Source organism: Echinops telfairi, unplaced genomic scaffold (genome assembly GCF_000313985.2).
Source record: "Echinops telfairi isolate 266 unplaced genomic scaffold, ASM31398v2 ScPeMD7_44;HRSCAF=162, whole genome shotgun sequence".
Lineage (NCBI taxonomy): Eukaryota > Metazoa > Chordata > Mammalia > Afrosoricida > Tenrecidae > Echinops > Echinops telfairi.
Genome location: NW_022103942.1, coordinates 10,691,210 through 10,711,368, shown reverse-complemented (window position 1 = coordinate 10,711,368; position 20,159 = coordinate 10,691,210). Strand labels below are relative to the sequence as shown.

At 39.3% G+C, this 20,159-nt stretch overlaps 2 pseudogenes; one reads left to right on the top strand and one right to left on the bottom strand.

Moving 5' to 3' along the window:
• Positions 1–10,529: 10,529 nt before the first annotated feature.
• LOC101657028 lies at positions 10,530–17,106 on the bottom strand (annotated as a pseudogene).
• A 707-nt stretch (positions 17,107–17,813) lies between these two features.
• LOC101659966 lies at positions 17,814–17,969 on the top strand (annotated as a pseudogene).
• Positions 17,970–20,159: the final 2,190 nt, after the last annotated feature.

The window sequence follows — 20,159 nt, the reverse complement described above, 5'->3', positions numbered from 1 at the left end:
ATAGCACATGGCCTGTACCACCAACGGCTGATAGAAACTAGGTTAAAAGTGTCCAATTAGGAGCAGAGTACCAGGCATTTTCTCCCCTTGGGGTTTTATAAGTACTGTTAAGTGTTTTATCCCCACCATGGGAGGTTGTTCCTCCCCATTTCTCTACTAAGAGAAATGTAATTGCTTTCTCAGAGACATGCATTCTCCCCAGCCCCTCCTCCCCAATCTTGACTTGAATTCCCTGTTCAGGTTTGTTTATCACTCTGGTAGGAGTAACTGTTGATTTGGGACCACCTTAACATAATTTTGTATGGCAGCAACTGAATGGTCACCTCCTTCTCTCCTGTCTTGAAAAGCTGATCCCAGCTTAGGTGAGATCTCCAGTCAAAGTGATTTTTAAGATGTACATGTTGAAGGGGTGATGTATGATTCATGGACACTATTCAGAAGTAAAACACTAATAAGTAAGTGCAGAAGGATTCAATTTGCATCATGTGTTATGACCAAATGGAATATGATGATGATCTATCTATAAGAGAGTGATTTAATGCCACACTTTATGTGAAAAAGGATTTAATTATAATATAAATCTAATCAGAAGATAAAATACACGATCATTGTAATTAGTTACTTTAGTTATAGGACTCATAAATAAACAACACAGGTTCTGAGAGACCATCTATTCCATATTTTTATCTGGTGGAAAAATCAAACTGCCATCAGCATTTCATCTCTACATGAAGAATATGGTTTTGTTTTGGAGGTTGATGTCTATATCAGCTGTATTTGAGTACAAAAATTGTGCACTAGGAGAAACAGAAAATTACATCTCCATATAGCAACCTTGGTTTTTGAACAGCTTTCCCCTGAGTTTAAAAAAAGTACATATTTCGTTTATTTTAATTAGAAAAGTGTGATGTGTTTCATTTCAAACCAAGATGAATAATTTTCAAATATAAAACAATAGCCATATAGAACACTGAATATAGTAACTTCTAAAGAAATATACAGCATACTGAAAGTAAATAAAAACATTTGATAATACATACCAATGGAGCAAAGGCAAGTTTGATTATAAGTAGAAGGAGGATATGAAGGGGTCATTTTTGGAGGATGATGAAAAGTCTAGTGCTCAACCTTCAGGCACGCCTTTCATACTAGAACCTGGTGTATCCTGATGATAATTTTCTCTTACTTCAGATTTTAACATTAAAAGTTCCAGATAAAAACAAGTTTTGGAATACCCATAGAGGAAGTAGAATTTGTGATTGGAAAAACAAAAGCAAAATAAAAAAATTCATCAAACTAAAAAATGTACTTGAATTTCCAGAGCGTGCATCCAAGCATTATCTTGTGTTCAAGTCGCACTCAAAATACGAAATCATAGAACATAGAAAACCACCTTAAGGCAACAATAGAAATAAAAATAATATAAAGAAATAAAATTTAAAAATAGATCGAAATATTATAGAAAATACAACTTCTTTTTCATTCTTTTTTCACCAAGTTTGTACCATATTTATCCAGAAATGAAAAATAATTTCAAATTTACCACACAATATATGATTTGACTGGAAATATGCCAAATAAAACTATTGAATGTATCTTTGCGTGAAAATATATTGTTGAAATATCACTTCGTATAGCCTTAATTTTCCCTGGTGGCGCAAACAGCGTCAAATCATTAGTGGTTCAAATCCAACCACAAGTGCCTTGGAAGATGATCCTGCTCCTGTACATCTGAATGGTCACAGCTTTGAGAACCCTGTGCAGCTTTTCTGCCCTGTAGATGGCAGGGTGCTCAGGAGTCAGAGACATCATAGCAATATTTTTGTGACAGGAAATAGATATTACATTGTTTCTAAGATAATTTTCTACCCCCAATGTGATAGAAATTTTTGAAAAGCCTGTATGGCAAAAAATATACTAACAAAAAATGGTTTTATGAGTTGTGTCTGAATTTAGAGGCTATAATTTCAGCTCAATGGCAAAGAAATCTGCATGTGAATTAGTTAGCTGTAGCTATCTCAGTAGATATGTTAAGCAAAAGTCTAAGTTGGAATTCATAAGTATTGTAAACATGATGATTCCTTGACAATGTGTCTGCATTAAAAAACAATGCAATAAATATACATGACAGTTTCTGGACAGTATCTTTTTTTCTAATTTTGGACATTGTGTGTTCTTAACATAATTGCCAAAGGATTTTTTGATAAGTTTTGAAATACACAGTATATGTGTTTTAAAATAATGATATTAATACCAAGTTATAGTTATTTTGCAGCTAGTGAACACAGGAGACATCTGGAATACCCTTTCTATTATTGTCTAGAAACTTTTAGCTGAATACCAACATAGGCATCAATGTATTTTAGGAATAAATAATCATATGGTCTGCAAAATACCATAATGAGAAAAATACTACTAAATTTCCATAAGCCTGTGACTTCTGTTCTATCTTTATTTTTTGGAAATATTTAATGACGTTTATATAACTGTAAGTAAGCCATTATGTAATTTGCTATCAATATTCTAAGTATGTTTTCTTAAGTGATAAAGAAGCAAATGAGATCATGGTTGTAGAGGCATATAAGAAAATCATTTGTTGTTTTGTTTTCTTTTGTTGCTTTGTCTTATTTTGTGTGTGCATATTATTATCTCTGCAGGTCTATCTAGATAAGATAGGTAGGGTAAACAATCTGGAGGAGAAAACAATGGGACCAATGGTTCTAGGAGGACATGGGAGAGAGGGAGGCGAGGGAAAGGAAGTGGGTGTTAACAAACCCAGGGACAAGGGAACAACAAGTGATCAAAAACCGATGGCGAGGAGGGTGTAACCAACAGGAATTACTGAAACCCAAATAAAGGCCGAGCATGATAGTAGGACAAGAGGAAAGTAAAAGGAACTAGAGGAAAAAAATAGGGGGGCAAAGGGCATTTATAGAGGTCTAAATACAGGCATGTACATATGTAAATATATTTATATATGACAATAGGAAAATATATGTATGTGCATATATGTATAGGTTTAGTATTAAGGTAGCAGATGGACACTCGGCCTCTACTCAAGTGCTCCCTCAAGGCAAGAACACTTTGTTCTATTTAACTGGCATTCCAGGATGCTCACCTTCCAAACACGGTTGCTGAAGACAAAAGTGGGTGCATAAGCCAATGTGGTAAAGATAGCTGATGGTGCCCAGCTATCAAAAGATAGAGCGTCTGGGGTCTTAAAGGCTTGGAGGTAAACAAGCAGCCATCTAGCTCAGAAGCAACAAAGCCCCCAGGGAAGAAGTACACCAGCCTGTGTGATTATGAGGTGTTGATAGGGTCAGGTATGAAGCATCAAAAAACAAAAAATCATATCATTGTGATTGAGGGGGAGTGCAGAGTGGAGATGCAAAGCCCATCTGTAGGCAACTAGACATCCCCTTACAGAAGGGTCACGGGGAGGAGATGTGTCAGTCAGGGCGCAGTATGGCAATGATGAAACATGCAACTTTCCTCTAGTTCTTTAATGCTTCCTCCCTCTATCATGATTCCCAATTCTAACTTACAAATCTGGTTACACCAGAGGATGTACACTGGTACAGATAAGAACTGGAAACACGGAATCCAGGACAGAAAAACCCGTCAGGACCAATAATGAGAGTATTACTAGGAGGATAAGGGTAAGATGAGGTAGAGAGGTAGAACCGATCACAAGGATCTACATGTAACCCACTCCCTGGGGGACGGACCACAGAAAAGTAGGTGAAGGGAGACATTAGACAGTGTAAGACATCAAATAATAAAAATTATTTATAAATTATCAAGGGTTCCTGTGGGAGGGAAGGTGGGGGGGAGTGAGGGGGAAAAATAAGTAGCTGATACCGAGGGCTCAAGTAGAAAGAAAATGTCTTGAGAATAATGATGGCAACAAATGTACAAATGTGCTTGACACAATGGATGGATGTATGGATTGTGATAAAGGTTGTAAGAGCCCCCAATAAAATTATTTTTAAAAATCATTTTAAAAAGTAAATTGCAAGATAAAGCACTAGCATCTCCTTTCCTAATCTAGACCCAGGACTTTCAAACAGAATATTGTAGAAGTTAGTTTGCCTGTTGGTTTGCTTTGGCTTGTACCGCAGATTATAAAAAGCACGCTCATAAATTGTTGTTAGGTACCATCCAGTAGGTTCTGACCCATAGTGACCGTATGCACAACTGCTCAGTCCTAGGCCATCTTTACAATTATTCCTATACTTGAGTTCATTGTTCCAGCTATTATGTCAACCTATCTCCTTGAGGGCCTTCCTCTTTAAAGCTGCCCCTCTACTTTACTAGTCATGATATCCTTCTCCAGGTACTGGTCTCTCCTAACATGTCCAAAGTATGTAAGACCAAGTCTCAACATCCTTTCCTCTAAGGAGCACTCTGGCTGTACTTCTACTCAGATAGACCTGTTTATCAATTTGGCCATCCATGGTAATTTTAATATTTTTCTCCAGCACCACAATTCAAATGCATGGATTTTTCTTTGGTCTTACTTATCCAATGTCCAACTTTCACAAGCATATGATACAATCGAAAATACCATGGCTTGATTCAGTTGCTTAGTCCTCAAAGTAGCATCCTTGCTTTTCAAGAAGCTAAATAGGTCTTGTGCAGCAGATTTACCCAATTCCATGCATCTTTTGATCTCTTGACTGCTGCTCCCATGAACATGGATTGTGGATCCAAGCAAGACAAAATCCTTGACAATGTCAACCTTATCTCCATTTATCATGACAGGTACCTTTTGGTCCAGTTGTGAGGATTCTGGTCTCCTTTACATTGTAATTCATACTGAAGGCTGCAATCCTTCATCTTCGTCAGAGAGTGCATCAAATCCTCCCCATTTCAGCAAAGGTGTGGCATATGCATATCCCAGGTTATTAATAAGCCTTCCTCCAATCCTGAAGCAACAATCTATTTTATATAATTTGGTTCTCTTATTATTCATTCAGTATACAGATGGAACATGTATGACGAGAGGATACAACCCTGCCACACATTTTTCCAGATTTTAAACCATGCAGTATGCCCTTGTTCTGTTTTCACAACTGCTTCTAGATCCTTGTACAAGTTCTATATAAGCACAATGAAATCTTCTGGTATCCCCATTCTACTCAAAGTTATCCAGTTTTTTATGGTCCACACAGTTTAATGCTTTGGCATAGTCAATAAAACACAAGTAGACATCCTACTGGTATTCTCCGCTTTCTACCAATACCCATCTGACATCCCCAATGATATCCTTTCTTTTACTTCCTCTTCTAAGTTTGACCTGAACCTCTGGCAGCTCCCTATCTATGTACTCCTGCAACCATTGTTGAGTGATTTCAGCAATATTTTACTTGACTGTGACATCAATGATATTTCTCTATAATTTGAGCATACTGTTGGTTCACCTTTCTTTGGAATGGGTACAAATAAGAATCTCTTCCAATAGACCAAGTAGCTGTCTTTCAAATTCCCTGGCATTGATGAGTAAGTGCTTCGTGTACTTTATCAGTGTATTGAAACATTTCAATTGGTATTCCATCAAACCTAGAGCATTACATTAGCCAATGCTTTCAAGGCAGCTGTATTTTCTTCCTTCAGCACCATTGATGCTTGTTCATATGCTACCCCTGAAGTAATGGAAGGTTGACTAGGTCTTTTTGGTACAATGACCTTGTGTATTCTTTCCATCTTCTTTGGATGCTTTTTGCACCACTCAATCAATATTTTGCTCCTAGAATCTTTCAATATTGCAACCCGTGGCTTGAATTTTTTGTTCAATTCTTTCAGTTTAATATATTCTGAGGGTGTTCTTCTTTTTTGGATTTCTAATTCTAGGACTTTGCACATTTCATTATAATATTTGGTTTTGCCTTCTCTAGCTGCCCTTTGGAAATTTTCTGTTCAGCTCTTTGACTTCATCCTTTAGCTACTCTGTGATTAAGATCAAGTTTCAGAGTCTCTTCTGACATACACTTTCATCTTTTCTTTCTATCCTGACTTTCTAAGGACCTTTTGCTTTCTTTATGAATCATGTTCTTGATGTCCTCCTACAGCTCATCTCATTGTGGAAAATATATAATTACAGACTTTTGAAAATAAGTACCACTGTTATATTGACCTTGTTAATATCTTTTAAAGAAGTGATCTTATGAAAGTGATCCTTAAATATTACATAAATATTTAATATGAGATACATTACAGGAACTCCTTTCCATTAGATTCTTTTCTCATTCATATATCTGCATAAATAAACCTTTTCAAATATATATATAAATTTTAATTCTTGTTTTGTTTTATGGTCTTCATAGTATCTAATTAGTTTCACTAGATTTTAAAACATTTTTCTATCAAGATCAGATGTCTGTTTCTAGAAATTAAAGGCTTAAAGAATCTAGCCTATCAAATGACTTTATGGCATCCATTTCTGAATGTTAATAGTAACCCAGGCAAGCCTAATTTGATTGGGATTGTTTCCTTCTCATTCTGCCCAGTTTATTTTTTATTTAGATAGTTTATTTACTTAATTCTTTCTTACAAAGGCATGATGTCGGAGGAAACACTCTCTTTGTCACTTGGGTTTCTACACCACAGAGTTAATCTTCAACTGAAAGAGATTAGTATCACATATACATGAGTAACAAAAGAAGACATACTTTCAGTCTGCACAAGTTCTTCTAGCAAACATAAAATTAGAGTGTACTAAGAATAAACACCCAAGGTTAATCTTTTGTTCTTGACTGGCAGTTTTTTATTTTAGATCATGTTTATTTGTAAAAAGATATAGTGGAGTTTTAGGCCGAGTCCTACACATAAACATTTCAGAAAAACTGTAGAAAACATAGAAAAATATCCCACTATCATTTTGATTATTTTTACAAATAATTATTTATACAAAACTTCAATTTTCACAAGAATTGAATTTTGCTCCTTTATGGAAAATATGTTTATTCATGAGAGGATAAAATCAAAACAGCAGCAACAACAACAATTGATTTTCAAATGTGATTGTGTACTAGATGGACAGTTAAGTATTTTAAATAAGGGTAATATTTTTATTTCATGGGATTTCTTATTTTATATAAATCTTTTTATTGGGGATCTTACAACTCTTATCACAATCCATACATTCTTCCATTGTTCAAGCATATTTGTACTTTTGTTGCCATCATCATTCTCAAAACATTTTCTTTCTACTTGAGTCCTTGGTATCAGCTCCCTTTTTTCCCCTTCCTTCACCCACCCTCCCTCCCTCACAAATCCTTGATAATTTTTAAATTATTATTTTGTCATATCTTACACTGTCCGATGTCTTCATGGGATTTCTTAAAGCTCAGATTCTTAATTGCAGAGGAAGATGAAAAAATAACTTTTATATTCTGCAGCAGTAATTTGGCATAAAACCAACATAATAACAATATACTTTTATATTCCCTCCCTTTTATAAGTTCAAAACTGTATCAAGATATGTTTCTGTAGTGTCTGGAATCTTAAAGGCTGTATTCAAATTTGCAGCTATCTAAGTGAAGCACCCAATAAATCCACATGGAAGAATCGCACCAGCCTGTGTGGTCCAAAGATGACAATAACAGAATCCAAATATGAGAAAGGGAAAATTATCAGAGCTTAAATTGTGAACACCCAATTTGTTGAAGACTATGGAGGACAATGAGAGCCCAAAAATCCATCTGCAGAGTAGCTAGTCAGATTAAGCATCTGGCAGATCCCTCTGGCCACAATTGAGGCAGCAATGTTTTAATGGAGACAGGAGCGGGGAATCTGGGGAGCAAATAATGAATTCAGGAAAGGGAAGGAGTACGAGAACTGACAATGTATATACAATTCTTCTTAAAAGCGACAACTATGGAAGTAAATTTTATATCAATAAAATATTTTTTAATTTAAAAATTAAATTTGAAACAGATTTCTGTACTAAATCTCTCGAGAGTGTTTTCCTGATTTAATCCTTTATCACTTGAATATTTTAGTGATTTTTGCAAAAATGTTTTTTCCTTAGGAACCATAATGAAACTCTCCATTTATGAAATAAGCATTGGTATATTATTACAACCTAACCGCAAATTTTTTACGTTTCCCCAATTCCTCCATTGTATCTTTAAAAGAAAAACAACCTAGTTCTGAATCACGTTGTGTTTTGTTGTCGTGTCTCTTTAAGTGTCCTTCAATCTTCAACAGTTCCTTCACTCTCTTGATTTTCCAAATTATTACACTTTTTAAAAATTGCAGGCTTGTTATTTTGTAGCCTGTTCTTCTTTGGATTTGGTTGCTATTTCCTCACGATTGTATTTTAGTTATGCATCTTTGGCAGTATATCATTGAAGTGATGTTATTTTATTTTCATTGCATTTTATCATGTGGCAAATTGTTTCCATGTGTTATGATTAATAATGTTCACTTTGACCACTCCATTAAGGTGTTGCTTATCAGTCTGATCCCCTGTGACAGTAATCTTTTCTTTTCATTCATAATATGGAGAGCCATATGTAAATATTCCAGTCTTCATCATTCTTTATGTATTCATGCAGTTCTTTACATCAATATGGATCTACAATCTACTATTGTATTTACAGGTTTACAAATCATTAATAATTTTATTAATTATATTATATTTATCTAATATAGATATTATATTTATTTTGCTGAGATTTGACCAGTGGAAGCACATGGTAACTGGTTTTTGTTTCCTTTTGTTATGCTTCCATCATTTGTTGAATTCATATTTATAGCACAAAAGGTTGTTCTATAATAATTTCCAACTTTCTCTTTCCTGGTTTGGAATCATTAATTTATCCAAGGAGAGCTGGTACATCTTAGAAGGACTGATATTTAGAAATCAAGATCAAGTATGATGTGTTATTTATTCCTGTTCGGATGATTTTTTGCTAACAGAAAATTCAATGAACATAACTAGGGCATATAAGCATGATATGTATATATAATTATTTACTGTTTCCTTTTTTCCTGCCTCCCTTTTTTCTCTCCTTTCCTCTTTTCTTTTCTTCTTTTCTCTTTTCTTCCCTTGCTCCCAACCTTTCTTCCTTCTTGCCCTAATTCTTTCTAGAAAATCCTGCATTTTGGAATACAATTGAACAGTAAGGAACCTGGTTCCCATCATAGTTAATATATTTAATCATTTGATTAAGATACCATGAAAACATCTTACTTCTGGTGTCTAGGAAAATGCTACCCTTTTCACACTTCAAGCTTAGATACCGAAGAACCAATATGGAAGGCCTGTCGGGTCTACGTGTGCTGACAGCAATTACTGAACTACAGCTTCATGTATACTCCCGTCTGATTTCAACTGGACTCTGAGTCCCTGTGATGGCATAAACTCTGAGATCTCATTGAGTGTCCTTCTTATCTCATTTAAGTGCTGATTCCAATTAAGACATTCATTTTATACAAATATCCTGTTCCTCCCCAAAGGCTGTTATTACTTACACAAGGCAAACATATGACAGACAGTCCTGTTGACCTTGTCTCTGTTTTGACACACCACCCTAGGCCACCAGAAGTCTGCCCCTTTATCCATTTACAGTGTGGATGCTCTCCTATTTGGTCCCATTTAATGGCTTTAAGACTAAATTATTCAAGGAATGGAAAAAGGAGGCAGAGTGAGAATGTGGTGCCCAGGCCCTTCTATTCTTGCTGAATTTGAAAAAATATGATTTTTCTTTATAATCAGAAATATTACTGCTAAGAATCCAGTTTGTTAGGTGTGAAGCTGTTTGCTCCTTGGGCAAGTGAGACAGGACCATCAATTTCAATGGTTGTGGCAAGGCCCCGTGGGCAGATGCTGATGGCTCAACCCAGGAAGCTGATGCACCAGGTCAACTGACCTTGGTTTCAGATCTAGGGTACATTTACCCTCCTGTTCCCTGGGAGGCAGCTGAAACACAGCATTCTGTAAACTTTCCTGCAAAGAGGGATTTGCAACCTTGTTCTTATGCAACCATTCTCAGTGGCTTGTGTGGAAGAGATTGCCAACATTTCTTTGTAACAAAGTCCAGTACCTAATGAGATTCTCGAACCTACCTTTATCTGCATTTTAGTGTGCAGCCACATCTGTCTTCAGACACACAAGCTATAGATACATATTTCATATAATTGATATATTAATAAAACAAATTAGAGCATTAACTCCATAGTTTACAGTAAGAATTAACTAAAGTTGAATACGAATAAAGATTACTTGGTTGGGATCAGTAGAGGTTACTACATAATAGGGATGTGTAGGAAATGCAAATGAAAAATACTGCCACTCAATTTATCCAGATTTCTGTTTTCTGGGGAAAAATAAAAAACAGTGACTGCCCACGCACTCAAGTGACAAAGTGCCACTTCTCCCACTTGACAGGGGTGGGAAAGAACCCTGGACCCCGAGAGAGGGGTCTCTGCTTGCCAGACCTTTTAAAAATAGAAGCTGGTGTTTGGTTCTCTGGAACCAAGATGTCTGCCGAGCACAGTGGTGGCCTGATGTGCTCTCGGCCTCACCTTGTGGGCCCACTTGCTATAGTTCCCTGGTCACTGTCTGGTGCAGGATGCAGATGGCTGGGGTCAGGTTGCCCATGGAGGACACTCTTACTGTCAGTTTGATTTGGCTGGTTCTTCTTCCTCAGGAGTTCTCTGGAAGAATCCTTCAAGCCTTCAAAAGCGTTACCTGATCCCCTAGGAGATTTGAGGTATGTTCCATGTTCACCTCCCTGGGGAAGAATTCCCTGGCCGGCAGGCCATTTCTGCTGCGGCAGGAGCCTGTCCTGCACAGTGCTTTGGAGTTTTACTCAGGGATGTTTTGGGACGATAGACTCCCTTTGGCTAAGGCATTGTTTTCCTTGGGTGGCACCAATGGCAATTTATCCTTCATCAGGCTTCTTTCTAGTTCAGTCAATTCTTTGTGAGTGGTTGGCACTCCTGTGCAAGTGAGGGTCCAGAATGCCCCGAGGAGTCTACATCCATTTTCTAGATGGCCAGCAGGTCTGAGCTGTCACTAGAAGTGACCCGCATGTCTGATAGAGTGGCCAAAGTAGCCACTGCTAATATTGCTGGTGGTAGGGCTATGGGACACTTCTTTCTCAGGCACCCATGAGTTTCTCAAATCTACTTTAGAGGAGAACTATTCTCTGTTCCCCAACCTGACATTGTGCATACTGGTACTTAAGGTTGTGAACTTATCAGCATATCTGCTTCCTGTCAAAAGCTTCTATCTCTGGTTCTTCCTCCTTGGTGTCGATCCTCCTCTCAAGCTTGCTACTCAGTTCTACTGGTGTGCTGCTACCATTGCGTCCTGAGGGCAGATGCAGCCAGGGCTGTGGACCTGAGTTGGAGGCATGCTCTCCTGGCTTAGAAGAGGCCTTGCTTCTTTAATATAACTCATTTATTTAAATCATTTTTGGGGGGCTCATACAACTCATCACAATCCACACATACATCAACTGTGTAAAGCACAATGATACATTCATTGCCCTCATCATTCTCAAAAGTCTCACTTTCCTCTTGGGCTCCTGGAATCAGCTCCTCCTTTTCTTTCCTCCCCCTCCTCGCTCCCCACTCCCTCATGAACCCTTGATAATTTATAAATTATTATTTTATCATATCTTACACTGCCCAGAGTCTCCCTTCACCCACTTTTCTATTGTCCTTTCCCCAGGGAGGAGGTTATATGTACATCCTTGTAATCAGTTCCTGCATTCTACCCCTCCTTCCCTCCTCCCTCCCAGTATCACCACTCTCACCACTGGTCCTGAGGGGTTCACCTGTCCTGGATTCCCTGTGTTTCCAGTTCCCATTTGCACCGCTGTGCATCCTCTGGTCTAACCAGGTTTATAAGGTAGAATTGGGATCATGATGTGGGATGGGGAGAGGAAGCGTTTAAGAACTAGAGGAAGGTTGTGAATTTCATTAATGCTACAGTGCACCCTGAGTGACTCATCTCCTTCCCACTACCCCTCTGCAAGGGATGTCCAGTTGTCTACAGATGGGCATTGGGTCCCCATCACGTGCTCCCCTCATTCACGATGATATGATGTTTCCATCCCTTTGGTGCTTGATACCTGGTCCCCTCGACCCTTCATGATCACTCATGCTGGTGTGCTTCTTCCATGTGGGCTTTGTTGCTTCTGGGCTAGATGGCCGCTTGTTTACTTTCAAGCCTTTAAGACCCCAGATGTTATATCTCTTGATAGCCGGGCACCATCAGCTTTCTTCGCCACATTTACTTATATACCCATTTGTCTTCTGCGATCGTATAATGGAGGTGAGCACACAATGATGGTTTTTGTTCTTTGGTGTCTGCTACATGATCCCTTCATCACGTGATCACCCGGGCTTGTGTGCTTCTTCCCTGTGGGCTTTGTTACTTCCGAGCTAGATGGCCACTTGTTTACCTTCAAGTCTTTAAGAACCCAGATGCTATATCTTTTGATAGCCGGGCACCATCAGCTTTCTTCACCACGTTTGCTTATGCACAGGTTTGTCTTCAGCGATCATGTCTGGAGGGTGGGTAACATGGAATGACCGTTTTGCTGAGCAAGGTGCTCTTGTATTAAGGGAATGTGTGCAAGGAGGCCCAAAGTCTACCTGCTACCCTACTACTAAACCTATAAATATATGCACATAGATCTATTTCCCCCATAATCATAAATATATTTACATATGTACATGTCTGTATTTTGGCCTCTATGTTTTCCCTTTGCCTCCTATTCCTTTCCTCTATTTCCTTATGCTTTCCTCTTATCCTACTACCATGTTCAGCCTTCATTATAGTTTCAGTAATTCTTCTCGGTTACATTGCCCTTGGTCACTCCCTACCAGTCCTCCCATCCTCCCCATCCCCCGCCACTGGTTTTGAACCACTGGTTGTTCCCTTGTCCCTGGGTTGGCCAACACCTCCTCCCTTGCCCCACTTCCCACTCTCCCATGTCCCCAGGGACCATTGGTCCCGTTGTTTTCTTCTCACATTGTTTATCCAGCCTATCTTATCTAGATAGACCTGCAAATATAATGATATGTGCATAAAATTGCAGATGGCCTCGACAGCACCAAACAAAGTGGCACATAAGAACATGGCGATGACGGCAGCAACACCGACAAACTAACAAACAAAAAAGCCACTGACATACAAAATCTAAAAGAGAAAAAAGAAACAAATTTAAAAAGAAAGTAAGAAAAGCCTGTTAATAGTTCATGGTCTGTTTGTTGACCTTTAGAAGTGGTTTCCGGATGAGTCTGATGGGGTGCCACGTCCTGGCCCCAAAGTCTATCCTTGGTACTCCCTCAGGACCTCCTTGCTCTGCTTCCCCCACCAAAGAGCTATCTTTTCTTATGCTCCTCTTTTACAGGCATTAGGAGTTTGACACACTTTGGTGGCTGAGGAGAGAATGCTTTGCATGGGCTGACCACTAGGGCAGCGTGAGGATTCTCTGATGTGCCACCTATTGACTTCTCCCCAGTTAATCACTGGGAAAATTCCATGACACGTCTGTTACAGAGCTGTACTCAGGCACTCTAACTGGTTCTCCGACAACCTGTACCGTCTGCCTCAAAGCCAGAGAGGTCTGCTCAGCTAGAAGAGACATTGTGGACATTTGGTGTGCTGAGGCTTCTCAGCAGGCCCTGGGCTTAAGTGGAAAATGCTTCTTTGACAGCAATGGCCTGCTGCAGGTGCTCGAAGCTCAGAAGGTTGTCACCAGCAGTACGCCCCGCCTGTACTTCTCGATGTATGTCTTTCCGTCTGACACCCCTTCATTCTCACACCTTGCCAACTGGAGAGCCAGCGTCTCCTGGTCCTCAATCCCCTGTTGCCTTTGGTATATTGGATGCTGTTTCATAGGTGACACCATGGGAATAAACCATGTTTTTCAGTGAGAATCTCCTCTGCAAGCTCTGGGTGAAGCTCTGTTTATTGTCTGTGTTGGCCGCAATCTCTTTGTGCAAGACTAGCTCCCTGGCAGCAGGGTGACTGAGCTGGGCAGTGGCCTTCACAATCAGTTAGATCCTTTCCTTCTGGGGCGTGACCCTATTCAAGTGCCAGATTCATGCCCTGAGGAGGCCCACGAAGCTCTGGGTGAAACCTCATCGTCCCTGTGCTTTATGATGGGCAGGTAGAAAAACTGGTCGCCATGCTCCTTGGGGAGGATGGAGGCCACCCCTGATGTGTGGAGGCAGACGAGCTGCTCTTTGGCACTGAGGTCATCCACATTCAAATCAAGGAAGAGAACAGGGATGTGGTTTTTCATTCCAGGGGGAGGGATCCAGTTGGCAGGTGCCCCAGGGATGCCACTGCCTGGTCCTGGGACCAGCACTGCGTTGTGCTCCTCAGTTGGCCCTCCACAACACTCTCCATCCTCATGCTCCTGTGGAAATGGACTCCAGGAATAGTCCTTGTGGTGAGAAACTTTGACGGTGTACTGTACTGAGCAGCCCTAGACTGTGAAGAAGACACTTTTGGCTCTACCACGGGCACAGCCAGCCGGGACTCAAACTGGTCCCAGAATGTGTATTGACAGAAGACAAAATTTGAGAGGCTTAAGGGCATCCCCCCAAATCTTTAGTTTTTGCCCAGTGCACAATCTTTTCTACTTGATCTGCATATCTCAATGTGGAGAGGGTTTCTTCATAGTTGTCGCCTGCTGAGCTGACAGTGGTGATCACAGAGGTCTGGCTGTTGCCTCCCAAGATGTCCTGGAGAAGGCACATGAGGACTGTATCCCAGTAAGGCACATATTTGTTTGTACCCTTACCAGTTGCTTGGCTGGTCAGTGGGTGATATCACCAACCCCTAGGTTGTAAGAGATTTGTTAATGTTGCTGCCTTCTTTCAGGCGCTCACCCCTGCAGCTCCTGTTTTAGACACTCGTTGGCTGTCTTCCAGGTCCACAAGCTGACCTAACTGACTTTCTCTCCCAAGTTCCCAAACTGCAGGTCAAAAAGCGTCTGTGTGATGATGATGTTGAACATAGTGGCTACTCTCCTCATTCATATGGGTTGCAGCAACCGTGTGAGACTTATTCCCCTCAGACATCAATGACTCAATATCCTCAAAGCTAGTCACAGCCAGTTGAGATAAACCATCTACAACTGGTCCCCAAACTTTATGCTCTCAAACTTTAAGAGGCTGCCTACTCCCATTGGGGTTTAAAAGGTCCCAGCCTTCCTCGTTATGGATTTCCATGTAAGATACCTCCTCTTTGAAAGGCTGGGCAGTGTTTTACTCCAGAGAGACCCTCAGATTGGAGCCTAGCTGCTCAACATTGCCCCTCATGGAAAAGGACTTCCCTGGACCTGTCTGTCCATAGGCAAAAATGCATGCATTACCCCTGAAAGGCCTTTTCAAAAATTCCTTCCCCAAAGCCTATTTGTAAGCAATTGGGCATCCCCTATAGAAGGGTTGTGGGCAGAAGAGGGGCCAGTCAGGGTGCAGTGTAGCACTGATGAAACATAGAGCTTTCCTCTGGTTCTTTAATGCTTCCTTCCCCCCTCCCCCACTATCATGACCCTAAGTCTACCTTACAGATCTGACTAGATCAGAGCATGTATATGGGTACAGATAAGAGTTGGAAACACAGGGAATACAGGACAGATAAACTCCTCAGGACCAATATTAAGAGTAGCCATATCAGGTGGGTAAGAATCAGGTGGGGGGGGGGGATAAAGGCTGAACTGATCACAATGATCTACCTATAACCCCTTCCCAGGGGGATGGACAAAAGACCAGGAGGTGTGCAGAGACATTGGACAGTGCAAGACAGGAAAAAATAATAATTTGTAAATTATCAAGTGTTCATGAAGGAGAGAGGAGGGGGAAAATGAGGAGCTGATACCAAGGGATCAAGTAGAAAGAAAAAATTTTGAAAATGATGATGGCAACATATGTACAAATGGGTTTGAGACAATGGATGTACATATAGGTTGTGATGCATTGTATGAGCCCCCAATAAAATAGTTTTTTTTTTTAGTTAATGCTTTATTTTTTTTTTTTTAACATTTTATTAGGGGCTCATACAACTGTTATCCCAATCCATACACACATCAATTGTGTAAAGCGCATTTGTACATCGTTTCTCAAAACATTTTCTCTCCATTTAAACCCCCGGCATTAGGTCCTCATTTTTCCCCTCTCTCCCCACTCCCCCCTCCCGCATGAGCCCTTGATAGTTTATAAATGGGTATTTTGTCATATCTTGCCCTGTCTGACATCTCCCTTCATCCACCTTTTGGCTGTCTGTCCCCCAGGGAGGAGGTCACATATAGTTCCTTGTAATCGGTTCCCTCCTTCCTACCCATTCTCCCTTTACCCTCCCTGTTTCACACCACTGGTCCTCCCAATAAAATAGTTTTTAAAAAATTCCTTCCCCAAGGCGCTTGAAAACCATTTCTTGATCAGCGTATTTTGTAATGTTAGAGTCGTCCATGGACCAAAAGCAATAATCAAACAATCCTCCCGACCTTGTCTCTGTTTTCACACACTACCCCGGGCCGCCTAAAGTCTGCCTCAGTTTCTATTTACAGTGTGAATGCTCTCCTAGTTGGCCCTATTTAATGACTTTAAGACTAAATTATTTGAGGAATAGAAAGAGATGGCATAGAGTGAGAGTGTGGTGCCCAAGCCCTTTGCTTTTTGTGGAATTACAAAAATATATATAAGATTGTTCTTTATAATAAAAGAATACATCAAGAAATATTGCTAAGATTCCAATTCATACTTAGATGGATTTATTTCCAACAGAATGTCTCTGCTACTGGTGGATAGCTACAGAGAAGTTCGCCCAGTAATTCACTTGTCTTAGTTGCATTAGAACACAAAACAAAACAAAACCAACAAACCAACAAAATACAACCAAAAAACCCTCACTGCCATGGATTTTTTTTATCACTTCCAGGAACCCTATAGGCCAGGGTAGAACTCATCCAGTGGGTTTCTAAGACCAAATCTTTACAGAAGTAGAAAGACTCCTCTTTCTCCCAAAGAGTGGCTAAAGGTTTGAAACCACCGACCTTCAGGTGAGCAACCCAATGCAAACTCGCTACACCACCAGAACACCTTAGTCTCATTAGGGGGCCTTAAAACCATTTCCGTGGAAGCAATGATTTCCGTGGTGAACTGCTGGGCCAGTGTAATTCAAGACAGAAAGATTAATATAGATGGTTATGATGTCTGTGCTTTGGGAATTCAAATAGATAATATTACATATTTATTTCAAGGATGCAGTTTGATCACTGGGGCTTATCATGAAGATGTTTTATGAAAATTAAAAATTGCATTGGTGAGAAAAAGGCTAGAAAAGGTGCTCAAAAAACTTTTTTTTCCCCCACCAGAACAAAACACTTGCCAATTCTTGGGCTTTCCTATGAGGATTTCATTCTGAAACCTTACCCCATCCCGCCTTACAACGCAGATCTTACCCCTTCAGACTCCCCTTTGTTCTACAAACTCAAAATAACATTGAAAAGGAACACAATTTCTATCCCTCTAGGATACCAAAACTACTGTTTTGATGTGGTATAAATCAAAGACCATGAAATTCTTCAGGGTAAGAGTTAGAGATATGGAAATACCACTTTCAGAAAGATATAGATCTTGATGTAGGTTATGCCTAAAGCAATAGCTTCACATTTTCATGTTTTTGTTTAATAAAAAACTCTTTGACTTTGTACAAATACTTTTTAACTTGCCCTTGAATATTGATATTCCATTTAAAGATTTTTTGAGAGTTATTTTTGTGGACCAGATATATGAAAGGACTCATGTTATTATAAAATATGCACTGTTGTGCTGCAATGTTCACCAAGTTCCTGGGCCCACACTACCAGGAACTGGCGAAGAACTGTCTGCCACGGGCGGGCATGTGGGGTCCCGTGGATTCTGTGGGGCTGGAATGGGCCACTGACTGGCAGTAGATCCCGGACTGGGTTCCCTACATTAATGGCAAATGAAGAAATGGCTGAAGGACGACTGAACAAACCCTCCAAAGCTTCTTTCCGATTGTGTCTGGTGGTGCCGATTCTTCCCATCTCAGCGTCTGCTGCATCTGGATCAGCCACATACAGATAGGTGAAATGGCTGCCAACTAGATGAGATTGGACATCCAGAAAACCCACAGCACAACTGAAGGCTTTTTAGTCCTAAAAATCACTCTGATGTATTAATTCCCATAGCATTAAAGCACACTTTGAAACTCTAATATGTATGTCAGTATGGTGAGAGTTATCTCATGTACTTTGGACATGTCAGGAGAGATGAGTCTCTGGAGAAGAACGTCATGCTTGGTAAAGTGGAGAGTCAGTGAGAAAGAGGAAGACCCTCCAAGCGACAGATTGACACAGTGGCTCCAGCAATGAGCTCAAACATAAGAACAATTGTGAGGAGGGCATAGCTCCAGCAGTGTTTTGTTCCACTGCACGTAGGGTCGCTGTGAGCCAGAATGGCATCTAGCAACAGTAACAATGACAATGAGCAAGAGTTGTAAAAAGAAAAAAACCACGTAAGACAGAATTAGGTTTCTAAGTATTTCAGATATTGCAATGATCAGAATTATATTATTTTGACTATATGAAATGCTTATACAAGTTAAAGATGTTACAGGAGAATGACTAAGGAAGAGGATTGCTTTAAAAATATTCCAGCAGGCAGATTTTTAAACAAATAAATTAAAACTCCAGGAAAACAGCATACTATTATTAAAGTTAATAGATACCAAAATGGACATCTTAGAATAATATTAGATATACTTGAAGAAGGGGTTTTGCAGAAAATACTCAGAATGCACGTGGAAGATGTGGAATCAAGATTTTAAAGTGAAAAATAAAAAGCGTAATGGCTTGGAGGTTGGAATGAAATGTTTCAGGGATGAAATGAGAATGTCTACAATAGACAAATGTACAATTAGAGTTTCTGAAGGAGAGAAAAGAGTAAATCAAGGTTTTTCTAATATGTGATGTTAGAGAAGATAATCACTGAGAATTTCCTGAAACTATGACTAGCATAACACCAGAGATATAGGAAGTCCAATATGCATGCAGCCAGTTAAGTAAAAAATCCACATCATAACTTTAGGACAAAAGTAAAGAAAATTTAAATGCACCTTTCATAGGAAAGCCTATGAGAATAAAATTTTAAATAGAAAAAATATGAATTCTTGATACTCTGTGAAATTGACAAAGGTTTGAGCTCTTTGATTTCACACATAAAAAAAATAAGGTAAAAATCAAAATGACTCTTGCATTGTTTTCATGAAAGGAAACAATGAAGAACGGTTTTTAGATTAAATAGTAAACAGGTATAGTAGTAGATGTGGTGCTTTATTGTGTTGTATTCATGCTACCGTAAATACCTCATTCAGGGCAAAACCTCAAATCAAAATGAAAAATTTAAAAATATCTCATAACTCTCTGGGACACATAAAATAAATGATTGATGTGTATTGCAGTCACTTATAGAATTGAGGCAGAGTGCTATGATTCATTTTATCTCATATTTATATAATTACATAGAATTTTATATTTATCTCCCTTGCTTTGCATAAAGAATTAAGACTTGGTTACTTGGTCTCTGAAAGATCATTTCATGTAGACACACAATGGTTTGAAAAATATGTCTCCCAGCACAGAGTTCCCTAATTGCTGTAACTACTTTCTCTCTCTTCCTACAATCACACTTTTCCACGCCATATAATTCTCCCATTTCCTCTTTCTTCTGACTTTTTCCTGATCTCCAAGCTTCTTCCTTGACTTGAGATGAAGTATGAAGAGCAACAGGCATCAGTCACTAGATGAAGCTGCATGGCTCTAGAATGAAATGAAAGTACATATTCTGTTACATAGAAGGTGGTTCAATTGTGACAGGGTATAAGGGCATACAACTGGGCACTTTGCTGTTAACTTTCTATTACCATTAAACTTTGTGTGTGAAAATGCATATATACCTAACTCATAGTGACCTGAAGATAAGATCATTTCCAATAAACAAACAGAGCCAATGGAAGAAAATGAAACATTTCCCTAAATTTCAAAATGATTGAATACACATCATATACAATCAGAAGCAATTCCTTGGACTTATATGTAAAATAACAACTTCTTTAGCTGTAATTGCTGCAAAAGTCACAAATGGCAAGCATTCATCAG